This window comes from Gekko japonicus, unplaced genomic scaffold, assembly GCF_001447785.1.
Source record: "Gekko japonicus isolate JY-2015 unplaced genomic scaffold, Gekko_japonicus_V1.1 scaffold140, whole genome shotgun sequence".
NCBI classification, from domain to species: Eukaryota; Metazoa; Chordata; class Lepidosauria; order Squamata; family Gekkonidae; genus Gekko; species Gekko japonicus.
In genome coordinates, this window is record NW_015169781.1 from 610,865 (window position 1) to 627,800 (window position 16,936).

The window sequence follows — 16,936 nt, forward strand, 5'->3', positions numbered from 1 at the left end:
GGGGGGTTAACACTGTTGATTTAAAAATGCATTAAATCTATTCTGTCTCGTTTATTTCTAGTTGTGTCCTGAGACTCTGGGAAAGGGGGCCAAAGTAACACTTTACTTCTGAACGAGGAGACATAAACCACCTGGGAGACCTTCCCGCTCTTTCCTGCTAGATTCAAGTTCAGTAGCATCTTAAGAGACTAACACGATTTCCAGGGTATGAGTCTTTGAGAGTCAGAGCTCATAAATCTTGTTGGTCTCTTAGGTGCTACTGGACTCAAATCTAGCTGTTCTACTACAGACCAACACTTTCTGAAACTATCCACTATTTCCAGAGGTCAGGGTGGGGGGGAACCCTGTCTGGAAATATTTCAAATTTAACCAGATTATTCTTCCTGACTGGGCATCCTGTTTGATGTTCTGGGAAGGATGTCCTATGCAAGGTACCCCTTAATCTGAGTAATTTTATCAAAGAACACAAGCAGCGTTTACATGTGATGCTACTAGGGCTGCCAAGTGGGGGCGGGTGGCGGGTAAACCTCCGCTTTGGAGGCCCGATTTCCACTGCCACAGAATCGGGCCCCGGGGGGAACTCTGCCCCCCGAAGCGCAGCGTGGCTGCGTCACCAGAGGTGACGCAACCACGTCAATCACGTTGGGGGTGTGGCCCCGATCGTCGGAAGGAAAACTCTATGGTTTTCCCTCCGACGATCGGGGCCACGCCCTCAACATGTCGACATCGCACGTCACTTCCGGTGACGTCCTGGCGGCGCGCACTTCCACCGACAGCTCCCGAAGTCCGGCGAGGCTCCCCCGCTGCCAAGGTAAATAGACTTGGCAACCCTAGATGCTACTATACATCTGATCACTGGCCCATGGAAACCATTATAGCTCACACTGACTAGCCGTGGAATGGTTTGCAGGTAAAGCTTCTTCCCTGGTCCTGTTTCCTGGGATCTTTTAACTATGTATTGCATCTGAGACCTTCTACATACATAGCATGGGCTGTCTAACATCATCTCATAAGAAGCTGCCTTGTACTGAATCAGATCACCGCTCCTTTTATCTCAGTATTGTCTGCTTTGACTGGCAGCAGCTCTTTGAAGTCTTGGCCTTCCCCAGCCCTACTCCTTGAGGTCCTTTAACTGGAGATACCAGGGATGCAAACCGTGTCCTGTTCCCCTGAGCCATTGAGCCCTCCCGGGGAAGGCTCCCGTCCTGGGGATACTTGGAACCAGAGCTGCTCAACTTAGCAGAGATTTCCTGGCTGAGATTGCGATTGTTTGGGGCCAGCACAATTCCTTTGGAGGCCACACAACTAAAAATCCAGGCTTTGGCTTTCTTTTCTAAATGTGCCTGAATGTGCAACGTGACTCAAACTTGTTCACCTCAGTGCACATTCTCTCTCTCTCTCTCTCTCTCTCTCTCTCTCTCTCTCTCATATGGAGAAGAGCTCCCACTGTTTCTCCGGAGATTTGGAACGAAAGCAAGAAATGTTTCCCTCGCCTCCCAGCCAGTTATTCCTCACTGTCCAGCTAGCCCTGTTTTATGGGTCCTGGTGCAGTGCAGGGCTTGTTCGCTTATCCTTCCCTGTGTGAGATTTCTGGCAAGGAATTAATACTATGACCTTCGAACAGCAGCAGAGCAGTCCACGCTACCATCCTCTCCTTCCCCAAACCTACCTACCTACCCCTCTCTCTCTCTCTCTCTCTCCCCCCACCCCCCCTCTGGCTCCAAACCGAGGGCCGATCGGCGAGCCGATCCGCCCGGAGCAAACATTCAGCTGGGATATTTTATCTCTTGGGTCTGCCAATCTTCTTGCAGGGGCCATGGGCTCAATAGGTACCCATGTTTACCCATAAAAAGAGAGACGCGCATGTTTCCCCTTCCGACATGTGAAACACCTTGTGTTCTGTCCTGTCATATTATCTTGTGACTGTCTATACTGTATTCTTCCTTGTCTGAGAGGCTGACTGGTTTTAATTGTGGCCTTGAAAGAAAACAAATAATGGGAAACATGACGAGATTTATGTACAGTTTTGAAGAGAGAGGTGAGAGAGTCCCCCCTCCCCCCGACCAATCCAGGGCCCACCCAGTGAAGCTGATTATTTGGCAGCTGGCCCAGAACAGTAAAAAAGAAGTACTTTTTCACATGGCACAAGGTGTGGCATTGGCCAGTAGCTTAACATGGTTTCAAAAAATGACATACTTTCCTGGAAGATGGTCTATCAGTGGCTCATTAGTCCTACTCAGTGGCAATATAACTCTGAATACCTGGTGCTTAGAGTAAACAGCAGGAAAAGGCCCCTGTGGGCTTCCCCAGCCTGTGAGGTTTCCAAGGGACTGGGCTAGCCACTGTTGGAAACAGAAGATCTGTATTAGGTCTAAAATTGCCTTTCTTGCTATGGTCGCCAGCAAACTGATGTCCTGCGAGGGCTTCTGGCTTTATCTGACGTCTCATACTCAGCAAGCCTCATTTTAACCACCCTTCCTTAGCTATGCCACCCCCACAACAAAAGGCAAGCCCATTGAAGACTCTGCGCTGTTTATATTATTGCACGGCCTTTAAAGATCATTCCCTTAAGACTTTGCCTCTGCCCTCTGGTTTTCACAGACCTGCCAAACATACTTCTCTGACTGATGTCTTAATTTTGCCTCCAAGAAGAGGATGAGCTTCCATCCCAACAAGACAGCTGGCTACCCCCCCCCCCCAACATACACACACACTTTGTTGGGCTGCAGCTGTTGGACCCTGGCTAGATACAATCAATAGCCATTTCACTCAAATTTCAGAGACTGAAGTGAGCTCTCTTAGGCCACAAGGAGGCCTGGACCTGTTGAAATAAGCAGCTGGCTATCCTCGAGTAAGCCAGGAGGGGAAGGAAGCAGGGAAGAGCTGGCCAGGTCTCTTGGCAAAGGAACTTGGTAATTCCGGAAGGAAGTTCTGTTCACCTTCCTTATCCCCTTCCCACAAGGCAGCAAGCCAAAGCTTTGGAAAGCAGATCCTGCTTTCATCTCCATGGCTTTAAAAGGACACAGGACAATCCCAATGGATGCATGCCCTCCTAACTTTTTGTTCAATTAAGAATAGATGCACACAGATGTGAATGAGAAAATGAGGCGGGCTGCAGTGGCAGACTGAGAAAAGTAGAATCAGAGCTGGATGCCACCTGGTCCATCTAACCCCACCCTTCTGTGAGACAAAATCTGACTTGCACATGCAATCCACAACTCAGTGTCCCCAGACAGAGAAAGCAGGTGAACCAAGGGAAATATGCAACAACACATGAAGCCTGTTTCATACTGAGTCAGACCACTGATCTATAAAAGTCAGTACTGTTTATTCTGACTAGCAGTGGCTCTTCAGGGTGTCAAGTAGAGGTCTTTCACATCACCTGCTACCCAATCCGTTAGCTGGAGGTGCCCAAGCTTGAACTTGGGACCTTTGGTATGCAAAGCAGGTGCTCTACCACTGAGCCACAGCCTCACTCTAAAAAAAATGGGGAGAGAAAACAAAACCACAAGGCAGATTCACACAAGCATGTTCAGCATGACAAGCTGGGAGTTGTGAGGTATCATGGGATAGAAGGGAATACACAATTGAGAATTTCCCCCTTAACCCAAATCACACTCTCCAGGATACTATAAGCTATTTGGGATTTTAGCACACCAGTTCTATACCTTGTTTTCCTCTCTTTTAACTGTTCCTCAGTTGCCCTCGACATGATGTACTCCTGGAGGGCACAGTATGCTCATCAGGCTTGTGCTTTACAAACGAATGTTCTTGTGTGTACCTCGGGAATCCCCTAAATATGCCAAAGCCCTCGACTGTGCATGGTTTCATTTTGCTGTGGTGCTTGGCCATAATGGTGTTCAGTTTTTACTATTTAAAGCCATAAAGAAACTTTCTTTGCTAGACACACTAACTGCTTCTTCCCCTTCTATGTTGTATTCCTCCTCCCAACCCACCAATTCTGATGATAAACTCCCAGGGCAGGGACTCATATTTTACTTAGGGTACCATGTACATTCCTGGCACTATTGAAATAACTTGGAGAGACACCACTTAGGCATTGTGAGAGGGAGTTCCAGGAACAAGAAGCAGAAAGAGGAAATGATGGACAGACCCTATTTTATAGAGACAACTTCTTCCAGACTTGTTATGAGACATCTTGTTCAAGGCCACTTAATGAGTATAGTTTAACAAGGACTTGGAACCTTGCTGTCCCAAATGAAGTCTAAACACTTGAACCACAGTATCAAGTCAAGCCCTTGCGGGATATTGACTCCATCAGATTTTGCCTAAAGGAGCCTATAGTCTAGAAGCTGTCCTAGTACCCACATTACTTTGAACAATAAACAAGAAGTCAAAGGACATGAAGATTCGGCCTTGGGCTGCTTCAAGGAAACTATAAATCGTCTTGGATTGAGCAGTGGGTAAACATCAAAGACTCATTCACTTGGGTAATGTATTTGATTCTTTTTATCTGAGGGATATTTTCTGATTAAAGGCAAGCAGTGTCTGGGTTCTTTGAGGAACCATTGTCGCTGCTGCAACTAACAGCACCATAATTGGGTCCTTTTGCGTTTTTATGGTAGTGTTTAATTTTCTACTCTTAAGTTCAAATTGGAATATTGTCCATGAATGAAATGATGTAAGAGGCTGAGGGAATCCAGAACGAATGCCTATAATTCCAGGCTTTGAAGAAAATGTCCTTTGGTTTACTGATGCCTGTTTGGAGATATAGCACTGGAGTGGTTTGGTTCACTGGTTGGATTAATTTTTAACTGATAACAATTTGTATTTTTGACACTATAGACAGCCTTGAAAACTGCCTGTTGATAGTGTACATATTTTGTAAGTTGTACAGATACAGATTTATGAAGCTCCATTATACTGAATCAATCTATCAGTCCATCTGCTCTCAATGGCAGTGGCTCTCTAGAAAGGGTCCCATTGAGTGGGTTTTGGCTTGTGAAAGAAGATGTGCCACAATAAATGTAGCCATCTTTAAGGTACCACAAGACACTTTGTTGTCATCAAAAACGCATTCCATTGTGACGGTGTGATTAAAGTGTCAAATTTAAATCCCCCCTCTGCCATGAAGCTTGCCAGGTGACCTTGGGCCAGCCTTGGCCTAATCCACTTTACCGGGTGAGGAGGAAAAAAAAATAGCAATGTTGGAGGAGGAGGAAAAAATAGTAATGTTGTATACTGTTTTGTAAACTGGGAGAAAATGTAATGTTGTAACTAGGGGGGAACAGATATAAAGTATGTACATGCATACACTGGGAAAAGTGGAAAGCTGTGCTGGAAGAATACTTTTGCAACAATACCGACCTGGAGATGAGTCTCTCCATGCCCTGAAGGCTCTTCCAGTGCACACAGTTTCCTTATACACACTCTGTCAGTGACAGGCATTCTAGTATGCTTATTACAGTAATAAAGACAATAATCCTTATCATTTATGCAGAGATTTTTAATGCTCCAGCTATTTACCATACATTATCTAGTTGGCCTTATTACAACAGCCCTGTAGAGCAAGGCTGCACTGCAGATAATGGGTTCCTTTGCTGCATGAAAAACACCAAACAGAAGAGTAGCACCTGGGGGGGGGAGTGGTTCTTCCCCCACCCTTTGCTTGTGCTGGTTTTCTATTTGGAGGGACTTTTTTAAAACACAGGGCAGCATCGCAACATGTGATTCTCCGTGATCTTCCACCAGCAGCCTGGAAGCAGGGCCATTTATTCTGCCTCCTCAAATCTTGGTCCCTTGCATGTGTGAACCAGGCCTGTGAAGGCATTTGCCACTCTTGACTTTTGCCAAGTATTGCACTTTTTAAAAAAGTTAAAATGTGTAGCTGCCCAACAAAGGAGCCACAACTGATCCATCAGTCCAACCAATGAATCAATTAACTTGTTGCATCCCTTCAATGTATACACATATTGCTTTATTCAAACCTGCATTCGCTTAATGGTTTGTTTCAATGAATTTCCTATTATATTTTTATCCTGGTTAAATAAAAATAAAAAGGACTGAAGCATCTGACTAAGGGTTGGAAAGATTTGAATATAACTCCTCAGTCAGCCTTGAAGCTTGCTGGGTGAACTAGGCCTGGTTCCTGTCTCGTTCTGTCCAATCTACATGACAGGATTGTTGGGAAGATAAAATGTGTAATAGGTAAAGAAAGACTTGTTCAAGATGACCCGGTTTGCTTCACAGCAGAGCGAAGAACTCGGTCCCAAATTCTAACCCCACCCCCTTTATCTTCATGACTTGGAGCCACAACGGTAATTTCATATCTCCCTTATAAATAAAAGCCAAATGGTAGTGGCACTTCTCTAGAACATTCCACACGCTCCAAAATCAGTTTGCTCTCTGATCTGTCTATCAGAGGGTCTCCCTATTCACTGGCTGCTTTGCCTGAGTCCTGCCTCCAACATTCTAAACATTTTGCTGTTCCTCTCCCCCCCATAGCCAGTCAGAACACAGAGGTTATTTGCATATGCAGCCTCATTAGCCTCTGCCTCTGAACACAGAGGTTGTTTGCATATGCGACTTGATTGGCTTTTGCCTCTTAACATTCTAACCAATTTTGCTCTTCTGAAGTAAAATGTGTCCAATCTCCAGGTGAGGGCAGGAGATCACTCAGAATTACAACTGCTTTCCAGACGGCAGAGATCAGTTCCCCTGGAGAAAATGGTAGGCTCTGTATCCTTATATGCTGCTGAGGTGGCCCCCATATGACAGCCAATGTGACGTAGGAGATAGGGTTGCCAACTCCAGGTGGGAAATTCCTGGAGATGTGAGGGATGGAGCCTGGAGAGGGTGAGGTTTCAGGAAGCGTGGGACCTCGGACAGGTACAAAGCCATAGACTCCACCCTCTAAACCAACTATTCCCTTCTGGGGAACCATCGTTGCCAATCTCCAGGTGAGGGCTGGAGATCACTCAAACTTACAACTGTTCTTTAGGTAGCAGAAGAGCCAGAGCCTCTTTCTAGAGGCCTTTGTATTTATTTCCACAACGGGCCTTTTTCCTAGTCATATATAAAGTCCACATCCCTGAACGGGCTCACAGAAATCACATCAGGTAAATATATCTGTGGTGGAGGTAGGGTAGAGAAAGTATACCAATAACAGAGGAGAGACCCACCCTCTAATTTAAAAATGTTTTAAAAACAGGCGTAGAAGGAAAGGACGTTTTTTTACATCTCCCTTGCCCCTGTCTTTTCCGCCTGTTCGCAAATGCGTTTATGGGAAGCCCCCCCCCCCCCCGTTGATTCTACACGCCAGTGCTTGAAGAGCTATACTGTATTTCAATTTTTTAATTGGAGGAGTATGTCTTCCCTAACCTCCCCCCCCCCTTTTTGCAGTTTGTTTACTCGTCTCTCTCCCCTCCGTCCCGGCCCCCCGAACCGTTGCTGATTCGCTACCCAGCACCTGATTTTTAATTTTCTTTTACAACAACAAAAAAAGAAAAGCTGCTCAATTCATTTTCTTTTGCAACAAAAATATTACGAAAAGCTCCGTTATGCAATAATTTAAAAAGTCTACTGCTTCCCCAAGATCTTACCTCCCGCACCCCTCCCTGCAAGACCCGCCCCCTAAGCGGTCCCACCCTCTCCGCTCCCTCCTTGCTGTTCTCAACGCTGGGAAGAAAAGCCCGAGACTTTCCCACGCTCCCCGACACATGTTAATAAAGCCGCCGTCGGCCACGCCTCCTGCGGCTCCTGGCCACGCCCCTAACTTCCCTTAAGGAGGCCTCAGTGCAGATGATGAATGAAAGAAGTGCAGGAATGAATGGGGACGCGAAGGCAGTACAGTTGAGATTGTATATACCATCTATAGATAAATATATAATTTTAAAAGAACTGCAACCTGCAGTTCCTCCCAGAAGCGAATAAAGGCACCTCGCGAATAAACACAAACCAATAATGTTGCCCAAATTAATATAATTAATCTAGATAAACACGTGAAATAATCACATGTCGTCGCGTTAAAAGGGAGACGGGGGAGGGCGGAATAGTATACGGAGACGCTAAAGCAAGAATATGTGCTGAGAAACTGAACTACGTACGTAAGTGGTTTAGTTCAAATTATTCTTATGATTAGTATGTTAATTAAAAAACCCACCTCCGTGTACATTGCAAGTTGAGAAGAAATGTAGCTAGCGCAGAATTAGGAATATGCATTAATAAGGAATGTAATAATTTAAGGAACTTAAACTGGAAACTACGCCAGTGAAGTGTGTGTGTGTGTGGGGGGGTAACAACTCCGGCAGGACAGTAAAACATTTTGTTTTCACAACAGCCCTGTGAGGTAGGTTAGGGTGAGGGATGAGGACTGGCTCTAGAGATCACTCAGTGAAATTCCTATCTGAGCAGGGATTCAAATTTTGGCAGAAATCATCACATTTTATCTCTGGACATATTTTGGTAGGAAATGTGGTGCTGGTCTAGACCAGTCTTTAGTCTAATCTATCAGTCTAATTGCTTCCTTGCAGAAATTAGCCCCAGCATGAAAAGAAGAATTTTTAGAAAGGGCTAGGGGAAGAGCCATGCTAGTTAGCGCTTGCTTTGATTAGACTGAATAACGGATCAAGTGGCTTAACTCCAGTGTAAGGAATTTAGAGTCCAGTGGCACCTTTAAGACCAACAACATTTTATTCAAGGTATGAGCTTTCATTGGTCTTAAAGGTGCCACTAGACTCTAAATTTGTTCCACTGCTTCAGACCAACACAGCTGACCACCTGGATTGGTCCAGTGTAAGGAGTTAAGTCGCTTGATGTAAGGAGGATAAGGGCAGAGACATGTCTGTATTGCAGTTATTTGTGAAGTGCCAGGTTCGTAGATGCCACCATATTATCTATCTACCATGTTTTATCCCACCTTTCCTCTGTCCTTGGGGACAGCTTACATGGCTCGCCCCACATCCATTTTGCCTTCACAACAGTCCTGAGAGGTAGGCTATGTCAAGACAGGCTAACTGGCCTAAGGTCACCCACTGAGTTGAGGGGGGGGGGTTTGAACTCTCTGGTCCTAGTCCAGTACACCTCTGAATGTTAACCCATACTTGTTGCTATTATTGTTATTATATAATGCTAATAATAACAAAGGGGGGGGACTTGAAAAACTGTGCAGGAACAGAACGTGTCCCTCTTGCCTTCCTTCTCCTGGCTCTGTATTTCGTTCTATAATCCTTTTCTCCTAGCGATTGTACAAGACCCCCTTCTTCACAGAGGCTGGGGAGAGAGAGAGCCACCCTGGGTGGGACTACTGGTTTTGCAAGGAAGGAGAAGGTGGAGGATGCCTTTGGGGACTTCTCAGAAGAGACTGATTGTCACCAGCCTGTCTGCAAAATGCAGCATTCTCTTTCCCAGCCCAGGTTGTCTCACCACAGAAACCTGGAAGGGGCGGGGCCGGGGGAACCCCATGCAAGATCTAGAGCTGAGCTAGGATGAGATCAGGAGTGCTAAAGAGCTTTTTGAATGTATGAAGCTCACTTTATATCAAGTCAGATCATCAGCCCCAGGTAGCTCAGTATCGTCTCCTCTGATGTTCTCCAAAGACAGGGAAGTCTTTCTCTTTTCATTGCATGTGAGGATGTGAGCGCTGACTCACAAAAGCTGGTGGTCAACTAAATGTTGGTAGTCGTAAAGGTACAATTTTAAAAGTCCAATGACAAGGCTCACTTTTTTTAAATGTCCACTAGATTTCTGTCTTTTGAGGCAGCAGAGATGGAACCCAGGATATTCTGCATGGAAAGCATGTGCTTTTCGCCTAAACTGTGGTTCTTCCCTGGTACTTAATAGATTTCCCACCCAGATTAAATTCTACTTGATTCTATTCCTATCCAAGATCACTTCCAGGGTAACTGCATTTCTTCTGGTTAACCCATGGGGGGGGGGGGCAAAGGTATTAAAGAGTTTGGGGAAGCAACCCAAATGAGCAAAGTGATGAAGAAATGCAAAAGCCATTGTGGAGTCTTTTTGGTTTAAGGGGAAGGAGCACATAGGTGGATGCGCAACAGAGGCATGTAAAGTTGGAACAGAGAAATTTCTCACCTAGTCCCACTCCACTGCAGAGTTACCAGCTGAAACTGACATGTGATATGTACAGTACAGACGAATAGAGTGGTTCTTCACACTACACAGATTTAAGTTGTGGAAGAACTTAAATGTGCAGGAAAAAGATAAGAAAAGTCATGGTCTGTCAAGAGCTATTAACGATGAGAGATTAAATGGAATCTCCATGTTTAGAGGCACTCTACCTCTGAGTACTACTTGCTGAGCATTCACAGAATGGCTGTGCCCTTCACACACTGCATAAGAATTTCCCAGGAGTATCTGGTAGGCCATTGTTGAGGACAAAAATAGTGCTTTCCCTGGCCTTTGGTCTGATCCTGCAAAGCCCTTGGCTTTATTCATTTATCTAGGTTTACATCCCTTTTAAAACCAGATTCATGTGTATATCAGTAGAAGTCAAACTAGCCAACATAGTGGCATTTTCTAGGCAGAAGTCAAGCTAGGGGTATCCTTAGGTTGGTTGTGGTATATCAATCAGAGAGGCAGTGTGGTAGTGTAGTGATGGATTATTTTAAAAATGGATTGTTAACAAATTAGGATATGAGAGATCAAGGTTCAGATCCTCACTCAGACACGAAGCTCACAGGGCTGACATGGGCTGTTCCCTTCTCCGGTTTGGTGTGGTTAAGTGCACAGACTCTAATCTGGGAGAACCGGGTTTGATTCCCCGCTCCTCCACTTGCACCTGCTGGATGATCTTGGGAAAGCCATAGTTCTGGCACAGCTATTCTTGAAAAAGAGCAGTTTCTGTCTCAGCCCCACCTACCTCACAGGGTGTCTGTTGTGGGGAGAGGAAGGGAAAGGGATTATAAACCACTCTGAAACTCCTTCAGGTAGTGAAGGGAGGGGTATAAATCCAATTTCCTCCTCCTCCTCTTCATCTAAACTACCTAGTAGGGTTGTTAGGAGGATAAATCTGGGAGGGAAATGATGTACACTGTTCTGAGGTCCTTGGAGAAAGGATGGGATAGATGTAAGGGTTGTGATGGGGGGTTGCCATGTTCTCAGTTTCTTAAGCCACATGGACTGATGGCAGGGGTAAAAGTAAGCTGGTACAGAATGATACAGCATCCAGGGGAGAAAATGGCTGAAGTGGGACCTCCAGTCTTCTGCTTCAAGCCCCTTCCCCACAAAGAGATAGTACCAGTGGGATTTTTAAGTTAGTTTCACCCCAGTATAACATTTTTTAAAAAATGAATACTACCTTCCACCATCCTGGCCAAACACTGGCTGTGTTGGGTGCCTGCACCAATTAGTCCTTTGCAAAGCAGCACATGAAGCTTTCAGCTCAGCACATACCAGACATGCCTTGCCCAGGTCTCTTCTTTTGTAGCTCCTGTTGGTCACACTTCTCAACACTTTTTTCCTGTTTGGTCAAAACTTGGAGCAAATGGCATGCTGGAAGTAAATGGGGGGGGGATATTGGCTGCTGACAGCTTGTTATGGACACAGCCATTTGGAGGAACAGAAGGCAAATGAGATTCTGCTGAGAACTGCAGTCTTCAAAGGGTAGTGCTTTTTTTTGGGGGGGACCAACATGGGAGGAAAGGAGGGGAATGGAGCAGACTTGGAGAAAAATCTGGGTTTAGTGGAGGTGTGGAACAGCTTTGCAAGTCATGGGAGCCTGCAGAGAGCATCACTTGTTCCATTGGACTCTCTGCCACAAGATGGCCCCTAAACTTAAGGAATGGCCCCTAAACTCAAGGATTGTCCTGATCCTGATGGCCTTTAGTGGAAACTGAAACTAAATGGAACCTCTATGCTCAGAGTCGTCAGATGCTGGGGACACATTGTGGGGAAGGTGTAAAAACTTTAATATCCTGCTTGTGAGATTTTCAGAAGCACATGGCTCGTTGCTGCTGAAAACAAGAAAAGAGTGATGTGGCCCAGAGAAAGAAAGAAATTCATACATTTTCATGTTATCTGCAATTGCTGACTTCTTATTACATGTTCTCAATTCTTGTGTTTTGCTGTAAGCAATACCACAACACATAACAGACATAATTTGAATGTCTATTGACATTCTGTGACATCAGTCCAGCTCAGCCAGTGACCACAGACTGTGGATTTGGAGAAGCAGCCTTCAGTTTTAATATCAACAAGACGAGCTTTAATAATTGAATAGGTTTTAAGGATTCATTCAATAATAACACCAGTAAAGAAGATTATCTAATTTAGATGATGATGGTGATGATGAGGTATATTTTAGAGTGGCCAAGCCACTTCCCATACATTACCTCAGTGATTCTTTTGACCACCTTGTAAGGTGGATCGATATTATCCCACACACTGAGGGATAGCTGAGAAAAAGTGGCTTGCCCACGGCCGCTGACTGAGTCTGTAGCAGAGGTGAGACTGGAAACAGGATTCACAGCTGTGACATCAGCTCCAAGTAAATAGTTCCAACCAGCTTCTGTGAGTGCAAGAACAGACCAGATTTAGAGTGACACAACTCCTCATCAGCCATTTCTAACACTGGGGTGTTCACTGTGGTTAAAACAGCTGCCCATTTCAAATTTTCTCTCACCCTGCCAATCTACTCCTTCTTCCCAGCTGTTATTATTGACTTTCCGCTTCCCCCTCCCCTCCTCCAGAATTGTTTTGGGTCAGCACATCTTTTGCTGGTTTGTATTTGCAGCAGCATCATTTTTAGAGAAAAGCCACTGTTGAGTCACACAGATGGGAAAGCACACGACATCCAAGGGGCTGCCATGGAGAAGCCAACGTGGTCCTCTCTCCCCTTCCTTGCCCAAAAGCAATACTGCTTTTTTCAGACTGGGGAGGCTCATGCAGAGTCCTCATCTTTGGGTTCCCAAACAAGTCGTGGGCAATTTGCATTCCTGGCCCAGAACTCAAGCAGTGAAGCGTTTCGCAGTGTTGGGTTGTTGTTGTTGTTTTTTGAAGAAGGTGAGCCTGGTTCAAGCTTGGATAATATAACTGAGCATGATGGAGCATTTCTGCAGTAGAAAAGAGTAAGAGTCTTACTCTGAAGAAGTGAGCAGAGACTGACGAAAGCTCCTACCCTGCCACGAATTTTGTTAGTCTTCAAGGTGCTACTGGACTCTTTTATGCGGCTGAAGACAGACTAACACAGCCACCTATCTTGATCTATGAGCATTTTTCGTGTTTGAACTGCTTCATATACATTATTTGTTGTATTCCTTAGGACAGCCCTGTAAGATAGGCCACTATGGTTACTTCCAAATTATGGATAAGGGACTGACATGGAGAGACCACCTTCCAGGGGCGGTCTGAGTGATTCTGGGGTCCTGGACAAAACTGGAGGGTCACTCAGGCAGTGGGGGGGAGGGGCGGCAATCAGCTGGGATCAGCTGGAGAGTGGCTGGAGGGGGCAACTGCCCTGCAGTTGATTCCTCCCCCCCACACCTCAGTCTGAGACTGTGCCGGGGATCAGCTGTAGGTGGCTGAGGAGGGGACTTTCCTGCAGCTCATTGCCCTCCTCTCCCCACGTTGCCAGAGTCTCAGGAAGCATGAGGGATCACCTGTAGGGTGGCAGCTAGGGAGCTGGCTGCAGGGCAAAGGGAACTTCCATCCAGGGGTGGCCTACCCAAGCATGAGGCCCAGGTCAGACGCCCCTGGAAGCTTCCCTAAGGCCGCCTGGTGTGTTCGTGGCAGGGGTAGGATTTAAACCAGGGCCTTTCCAGGTCACAGCCCAGCCTCTCAGTCACTTTGCTTGCCGCACCACCTCACTAACCTCACCCAGACCCATCCCTGAACCAACCGAAACATTACATTCCACCTTCTCCCCATCAGGAAAATTCTTCAAGCTAGCCGGGAGTTGGATAGCCCAGGCAAGCCCGATCTCTCGTCAGATCTCGGAAGCTACCCTGTTTCCCCGAAAATAAGACCTACCCAAAAAATAAGCCCTAGCAGGATTTCTATGCATTTGAGGTATAAGCCCTAGTGTGTCTTCTTTAGAAAAAATAAATATAAGACAGTGTCTTATTTTTGGGGAAACACGGTATGCAAGGCCAACCCTGGCAGGTGCCTGGATGGTAGACCTCCAAGGAATACCAGGGCTGGAACCCAGAGGCAGGCAATAATAATAAGCCACCTCTCTGAAACGTCCAAGCCCCACTAGGGGTCGCCAGAAGTCAATCACGACTTCCAGACGCGCACCCGTGCGCACACACACACATACACAGAGTCACCAAAAAAGAAAGAAAACTTCTCCAAGCTCCACCCGCTGTTCAGCCATGTCCTACCCGGACTGTTCCTACATCCTACACGCCAGTCAAGCATAATTTTTAAATGACAGATTTAAGAACCCTACATCTCCCCAGCACTGCCACACTATTTCTGGCTGATCCTGATTCCCTGCCACGAGGCCTACACAGCAGCCCCTCCCCCAATTAATGAGTTATCTAAAAACGTTGATCATGAATCTACTTTGAAGCCAGTGAGACTTCCCCAGGACAGTTCTCCAATTCTGGGATGGAACCCCAAAATGGGTCGTATGCTTCATGTGTGAAAGGCCCATGAAATACAGACTTTGATAGGTAGCAGTGCTATTACACACCCCAAAAGACTAAACAGCAAAAAGAAATGTTCAGTGTTAATGGATTTATTTTATTTAAAATTTGATGCCCCTACTTTATCTCCTTAGATTAAAAGTGGCTGATGTGGGGGTCTCTGTAGAGTTGCCAATCTCCAGGGGGTAATAATCAACCACCAAATGGATGTACAGCATATGCAAGTATGCAAACTAGCAAAAAAACCAAAACCCTGTACAAAAATATTAGACAACAAAGAGTGTTCCTTATTTTCTATTACAATCCTTTTTCACAGAAGTTATTGATCACTCTCTCTTTGTCTCTAAACACAGTCACAAAAGAAGCGGCTACGGATCGTCTAGGCTGCTGGCTGTTTCCTGTGACTTCTTCAGGCTGCTACCTCAATGGTGGAGCTGTGACTACGTACTGATGCTTATAAACAAATCCCATACTGTATATTAGGGAGGGGAGGGGCTTCAATGGGATATAATGCCATAGATTCCACCTTCCAGAGTCGCCATTTTCTCCAGGTGAACTAGTCTCTGTTGCCTGGAGATCAGGTGTAATCCCAGGAGATCTCCAGCTACCACCTGGAGGCTAGCAACCCTGTCTCACCTCTCTCTTCTAACTTCCGCCAGTCAGGCTTGCTCAGTGGTAGAAGCAGTCTGCTCATGCTCAGGAGCACTCTTTGTTGCTTTGCTTGGCATTCCTACAGTGCGTCGGTTTCTTAGCTGCCACCACTGGCTGAAATTCAGCCTGGGGAAATCATTGCAGGCAGGAAGAAGAGGCAAAGGGTAGTAACCTCACCTGTTGAACTGTTGCCTGTCACCCAGCTCTTTCAAAGGCTCAGGAAGTCTTCCTTCCTTATGTGGTTGTTCAACACTGTTTATTAGTAAATAGTTTAAAAGCACAATATTGATAGGATTGGAGGGCCTTAGTTTGAATTTCCTGCAAATAGAAGCCCCCTAGGGGGGTGCAAAGGTTCACAAAAAAGTCTAATTGTTTGCTGTATGTGCGTGTCTTGGGCGGCGTGTGATGGACTTGAGAAAAATCTTGTCGGGGCAAAATACCCCTTCGGAGCCCCTTCTTTCTGTGCTGGGGACCCGACAAAAATCACAGTTCTGTCTCTCAGCGCCCCCTTTCTGCAGGCAGCACAAAAGCTCCTGCACAAAATATTTAGTGTCTAGGGTGGTTGGGGAGGGGGAAGATTTTTTTTTTTAAAAATTTAAGTTTCACTAAACAGATCTGATTAGGAGAGCATTCTTCAGCACTCACAAACGACCAAAGCCGGGGTTGCGCCTAGGAGAAGGATGCCGATCTAAAGTATATCGGCATAAGCCAAAGAGTAAACGGTTTCACATCCAGTTAATTTGAATGGGAGAATGACTCAACTGAAAGGAACCGAATTTCGAAAACGATCTACTGTGCCTGGATGAGGCCTTAATTGCCTCACTGGGCTTCGATTTCCTTCCTGATTAGCAAATGTATAAGAGAAGACGGTTAATTTTTGTTTCAAATAAACAACAACAAAACTAAATGAATAAAAATAAAAACAAAAAACCTTGCTAATTGCCCCAAGCAGTTAAAAGCATAAATATATAATCTATAAAACCCCGCTCTACATCCCTAGAAAATGGAAGTGTGATAGTCCAAATATATGCATTGTAGGTCCTGAGCGTTTGTAGGCAGTGTTGGAAATAGCCCCTCGAAATCTGTGCTTTTTACTTCCGAGTAAACCGATTCAAAAGGAAGCGGTTAAGATTTTGGAGCACTCGGAAAGTAACGTCTGTGAGCGCGCGCAAGAGAAACCAACACAGTCTGCAATGCAGCTCAAACGCTGTTCACGGATCGGGACCGCCCCCTGCGCCTTTTTGTCACCCCCCGACTCCTTTCTCCCCTAACCACAGTCCTTTTTTCTTCTACGAGTAAAACCTTTTGTTTACTCAGAAGTAAACGCCATGGAGTGCAAAGGGGATTCGCTGCCTAGGATTGCAAGGCGAAGGAAATAGCAACCTCGACTCAATAGTGGGGTTGGGGGGGATAATATTTATTTAAATAAAGGAACCCGGGGGGGGGGAGATATGCATTCCAACACACGAACTCTGTGCAATGGGAGGGCATTCCCCCCCCCCGCGGCCGTCTCAACGTTCCATCGCGCTCTCAGCGCCTTTCCCCCGTTGCGCAGCAGCCAATCAGCGCCTTCCCCCCTCCCCGCGCCTCCTTTGGAGCGGCGGGGAAACGTCACAGCCCGGCCATTGTTATGCAAATCCGGAGGGCCGTCTAAAAGGCGCCCCCGTGGGCATTCCCTGCTCAGTCCGACGAAGCCGCGGCTTGGCAGCGGGGGCGAG